General features: G+C 35.2%; 1 pseudogene; it reads right to left on the reverse strand.

Annotated features, from left to right (window-relative positions):
- Positions 1-4,624: 4,624 nt before the first annotated feature.
- Positions 4,625-5,702, reverse strand: LOC100657627 (ribosome biogenesis protein NSA2 homolog; annotated as a pseudogene).
- Positions 5,703-6,077: the final 375 nt, after the last annotated feature.

A 6,077-nucleotide genomic window follows, 5' to 3' on the forward strand; every position in this document is an offset into this window, starting at 1 on the left:
GTTAGAAATTTACCATTATGTGATTTAGTTGAGTGATGTTGAATAGGTTTTATAAAGTTTATTGGAGTTCAAGAAAGGAAACAATCATCACATTTGGCAAGCTCTGACATGAGAGGAAAGTGCCTCATGGGAGTTGGTTAGACCTTCTAATATGATCAATGGCCTGATGTTACCCAGAAAAAGAAATAAAAGTCTTGACTTGGAAAGCATGTTAATTCTTTCAGGCTCTTTAGTATAATTTATTGCACCGTATAGTGCCCCAGGGTATTGAAAGAGTTAAAATACCTGGACAAAATGAAGAATTACTCCCTTTTTCCTGGAAAGGTCTGTATTTATAGAGAGATCTTTATTAGCGAAGGTATTAAAATTGGCTTCACTATAAGAAATTTTTTAGGTTCCATTTCTGTGCCATCTGTCTTTTTTTTTTTTTCTTACCAATAAAAGCAATAAAATATACACATTTCTAAAAAGAAGAAAGTTTTATGGGACACTAAAATTCTGTCTTCTTATAGAATGTATCTTGATCTTTCAGAATGTTGTTTCAACCACTGATTTCTAATACGTTTAGAGCAAATTTTTCCTACTTTATGATTACAGAGGCAAATGGAGCAAAAACCAGGATGAAATCAAACCCAAAATAAAATAAATGATAACTGCAACTGAGAATACAATTGATGGTTTAGTTTTGACGTAGAAAGGGGAATCACAACAGGTGAGATGTGAAAAAGGACCAAACCTATAATCATGGCCTCCTTATAGTTAAAAAAAAAAAAAAAAAAAAGACAAGGCATTCAAATTAATAGGAACTGACTCTTGCCAAGAAATGCTCCTAATTTCCTGGCCTTGGGGTCTAATCACAATAGAGATGACTGGTGATAAAGAATTAAAAGAGTCAATCAGCCATGACCACTGACATAACGTTATGTTAATAAAACTCCCTCTACAATGCTAACCAGCTTGAGCTCCTGCTTTTCCCTCTTATCTGTGCCTTTGCCTGGATTGAAGTCTCTTGTGTATAGTGTTTTCCTGTACTGTTTAACCCTCAAAGTGGTGAACCTTATCAGTTTAAATTGAAAAAAAAAAAAAAAGTTTTCAGTTGTACTTTTAGCATCTAACCCAATGTCTTTTGGATTTGTAACAGAATCATGTAAAATGCTGCCGTGAAAGAGTTAGCCAAGAAGAAATAAATCGGTATGCCTGTTTAGTGCCAGAGTTTGACCTTTAGATCATTTGAATGTGTCCTTTCCTAAAGTCTTGTGAGCTGGAATGTGTCATTCTATGTAATAATAATATTCTGAACCAAACCCTTTAACGCAATGATCCCAAATCAGATTTCAGACAAATAAAGAGCATTGCGTATGCCATTCGACAGAGAAAAGTCAAGGGCAGGAAGCTTAACTTTCTTTCTTGAAGTTGTGCTTTGAGTAGGAGATAAGTCAAGGATAGAACTTAAAATAACATACTATTGATTTCCCTGTGCCATTAGGCGATGAGTATTTCATTAAACTGAACGTTTTATACCTTACAAGAATGCAATGGCAACTTATCTCTATAGGCCTATAAGATTTTTAAAGCTCTTTCTGCATCATTATTTAATTTGATCTTCAGAATATCCCTGCACACTAGTTCCTCTGAAGCTCAGATTCTTGTCCTAAAATGGGAATGAGTGACTTACTCGAGCCTACGAAGCTGGTGAAATGCTGAGGAAGCTCATGGGTAAGCACTCAGTGGTCTTCCCCCTATCTTGCACTATGTTCTTAGAACACTGAAACTGAAATGCTTCTTGATTTGTTGAACTATACTTAGGAATGGTAGAGTTGCTTTATGTATTTTCCATTTACATAAGTAATACACTACTATCACCAAATGTGTGAATAATAAACCAAAAACCAAACAAGTTGTTGATTAGGTGATCCTGACTCATGGAGATCCCATGTATATCAGAGTAGAACTGTACTCCATAGGGTTATCAATGGCTGTTTTTCAGAAATAGATCATGAAGTCTTTCTTCTGAGGTGCCTCTAGGTGCACTCAAATCATCAACCTTTTGGTTAGCAGTAAGAATTTAACTGTATATGAATAATATAGTAAATTAGAAATAATAATTAATAATCAAGTCCACACTGCTGCTAATATTTTCTTTCTAGGCCCTCATCTGTGCCTTTGAGGCATAGCCAACATAATGTTGTATTTTCAATTTTGTGTTCTGATTTTTCCACTTAGCATCGTAATGTAAATGTAATCCTATGACAATAAAAACTCTGATTTCCATTTTAATGATTACTTAATCATAACAACTGCATATTTCAAGATCTATTTCTCTCTTCTATATTTGGACATGGACTTTTTTTTTAGCTTAAGTAACTTAAATCAACCTCTTTGTTCATGTAGCATTAAATAAATTTAATGATCTTTATAATTTTTAGAGGTAGATTTTACCAATTATGACAATAAACACTTTGAAAGCTGTTATTCTTTCTAAAAGGACAGGGTAGTAGAGCAGTGAAGAGCCTGTCCTGTGGTCTCTGAGTGTCTGCGTTCAAATCCCAGTTTATGTCTTAGTCTTGTAGAACCTTAACCAAATTACCTACCTACTTCGTGCCTCAGTTTCCCCATGTGTAAACTGAGAATAATAATACAGATCCTATAAGCCATTGCTCTGAGGTTTCAAAAGATAATAACATAAAACATAGACAGATGCTGACATATATCAAGTTTCCAGTGAATTTATCTATTATATACTCCGCTATGAGTTGGAATCGGCTTGGCAGCAATGGGTTTGGTTTGGTTTTTTGGTTATTATACACTCCGACCAGAATATATAAATTCATTTTACACCCTCCCTTAACATTATAGTGTTTGATATGTTTTTCTTTAAATCCATGCAATATGAAAGGTAGAAAGACCTTTTCAAAATTTTTATTCGCATGTCTGATTAAAGAGAGTGATAATCAAGCTATTCAAAATAATATTAGCCATGAGTTTGTTAGTAATTTTTCATTTAAAATTTATTATTTATTAATTTGTTAAATGGCTATTCACATTTTTTATTATGTGTTGATATATTACTGCAGTTTTTCTGAGTAAATCAGGTCACCTGTTAGGCACGGAGGGTATCGTTCCACAAGTCAACATGTGGATTTTTCGAAGTAGCTCAGATGATGGCCGTTTTCATAATTTCCTTTCCCAACCAAATAAAGAGAGGTGTCTAAATATGTTCAATACAAGGACGTTTTTAAACTGATTGAATTGATCTTAGCTTTTTTTTTTTTCCTTGAACATTTTCATATTCATTGTCCACTGCTCAGGTGTTATCAGTGACATATGTTCATTAGAAGGTAGGAGGTTTGCTAAAATACAATAATAAACATCCCTAACCTGTGTCAAATGTAAATTGTCATTGTTATTTAAAGAGTAAATTGTGGATAATTTTGACCGAGCCTATAAGCTTTTTTTCAAAGGTATCATTGCAGTGCATACATATGTCTTTTTGTTTCTTTTCCTATAAGAAAATGCTGTCTGTGGGGAAAAGGAAAGGGAGGGAAATCCTAAGAAATAAGTTTGTTCTTTATTCACTTATAAACTATTGATAATCTATTACTCTCTTTAATTAATGTACTTAGCACTAAATGTAACTGTACCACTAAAAATTAAAGTCTCGGGATAGTCTCTTAGGTTTAGAAAATGGAGTTCATAAAGCCTTGAGAGGGAGATGTTTATGCTATTAGAAGTAATTTATCATGGAAACTTTGAATGTTTAAATGAATAAGGACATAATACATCAGGTTATAATTTCACTTCATGTAATTTAACATGTATTGGTCTCATGATTGGCAACTTTTGAATGAGATGTGTAAAGAGCCTAATTCTTCTTTTTAAAAACAGAAGGAGCTAGAAAAAGGGCCTAACTGAGAAGCTGAGCTCTGAACACTGGATGACAAACAGAAAGGTACCTTGATATTTGTTTGAGGGGCCAACATCCAGTGTCTAGTCTTGTTCCAAGGGAAATAACTGACCCCAACTACAACTCCTACAATTACTGCTACCAGTCAATGTATGCAACCTGGAAAACAAATAGCTTAACTATCTTTCACGGGTAGGTTCTTCCTGTTAGCACAATTCTATAAGGAGCAGAAAGCACTGCCCATTACTGTCTTTGCTTCTGGTTATATAAAATATTTAAAGGAACCCTGGGCAAGGTGTCACTGCCCTTTGCATCTAAAAGTTATCACTGATCTTAGACTTGTGAGATTACATATTTCTCTGGCACATTCTCCTGCTCTAATTTCACATATATGTACGTGTGTAGATAGATACACTAAAATTACACACACACGTGTGCACACACATCTGTGTGTCCTGCTAACTCTATGAATTAAGATGTTAAAATGAATGTTTCATCTGAGTTCGAAAGATAATAAAATGAAGTTCAAAGGAAGTGCTAAAGATACTTAGCTCTTATAAATATCTCACCCAGATAAAGAGGGTAAAACTATTAATATTTAATGTCAATTTTTTAATATAAAATTTCCATATTTTTATGAATTAGTTAATGGCTCTCTGTTCTGTTCCACTTATCAACTTTTCTAACTGTACCATTATCATACTGTCTTTTTTTTTTTTTTTTGTAAAACTGGGCCATTTTAATGTTTTTAATCACATAATAAATAGTTCTTTTGATGACTGCAGACACGAACGCTGTCTGGTAGTATTTGTAAACGCATGGTAATGGTGGTTTTCCTGGTTGGTTTGTAGTCTTCACCAATAATTAGGAGTTACTTATGTGAAACTGCTATCAAACCAGTAAGACTGCATTTATGCATCCATCATTTTCAGGATTATTGGTAACCTGGGCATATTTTCCCCAAATAACCTTGCCTCCTTGTGTCACAAGGCCCAACTCGCTCACGTTCACCTCAATGACAGTACCTTTGGTAATAACACCCAAAGTTGTATATAGTGGGGATGAGGGATTCTTCTTTACACCAAGTATGGGCAGGCAAAAGGTGGCTTGAAGTTCAGGATGCGTTACGTGAGCCTTCTTGAAACTTAAGCCCATAGGTCTGATGAATCGTTCACATTTAGGCGGTTTTCGCGTAGAGCCATCCCCAACAAAGCAGACTTTAGTAACCGTCCTCTTCCACGCTTTCTTTTTTCTCTTTCCTGTTCGAATGACTTTTAATACTTCTACTTCTCCCTGGGCACGGACTTGGGGTAGAGGGACTTTCCATTTTCCCGCTTCCTCTTTTCGTTTTTGTTTAATCATATTGGAAAGTACTTTAGCTCGGGACTGCCCCTCTCTATCCAGCAGATAGGCAGGTACTGCACCTTGTGGAGTCTTCTCATCATTCTTTTGTTTGCTGTTTCTCTTTTCATGCATCTTAATAGTCTTTTTCATTTGTATTTTCTCAGCATGGCGCTGCTTATGGTAAGAGCTTAGCCTTTAGGCCAATCATCTTTTTCGCCTTTTTTGAACGTTCGTGAGCCTCTCAACTTTCCTTCTTTCTCTTTTTCTCATGGTAATCCAAACGATATCCATAGCGCTTACGGTGTAACTCAATATATTCATTTTGTGGCTTGGTGACGGGTGCAAAGCCCGGGGAGCGGTATACCGGGGGCGAAGGAACTCTCAATTTTCGGGTCTCTGAGACCCACGAGCCGACTCCACGCAACCTGTGACAGGAAAGGGTCACTTTCTCCATACTGTCTTATTTCTAATAAACTTATTATACCTTAATATTTAGTGGGACATTTCATTCACTTTGTCCTTCTTCAAGAGTTTCTTGGCTATTCTTGGACTTCTGGATTTGGATGTTAAATTTAGAAATAACATGTCACGTTTCATTGACAAACAAATGAAAATGCTGTCATTTTGCCTAAGATTGCGTTTTGTCAATGGATCAGCTTAGGGATATATGAAGTATTTGTCATAACGGTCTTCCAGCACATGAGTAATTCATTTAATCTTCTGTAATTTCTCACAATAAAATATTGGATAATTCACCACATTTAAGCCTTGGTAACTATCTTCAGATTTATTCCTCAGAATTTTGTATTTTTCATACTATTTTAATGTC

Source organism: Loxodonta africana, chromosome 10 (genome assembly GCF_030014295.1).
Source record: "Loxodonta africana isolate mLoxAfr1 chromosome 10, mLoxAfr1.hap2, whole genome shotgun sequence".
Taxonomy (NCBI): domain Eukaryota; kingdom Metazoa; phylum Chordata; class Mammalia; order Proboscidea; family Elephantidae; genus Loxodonta; species Loxodonta africana.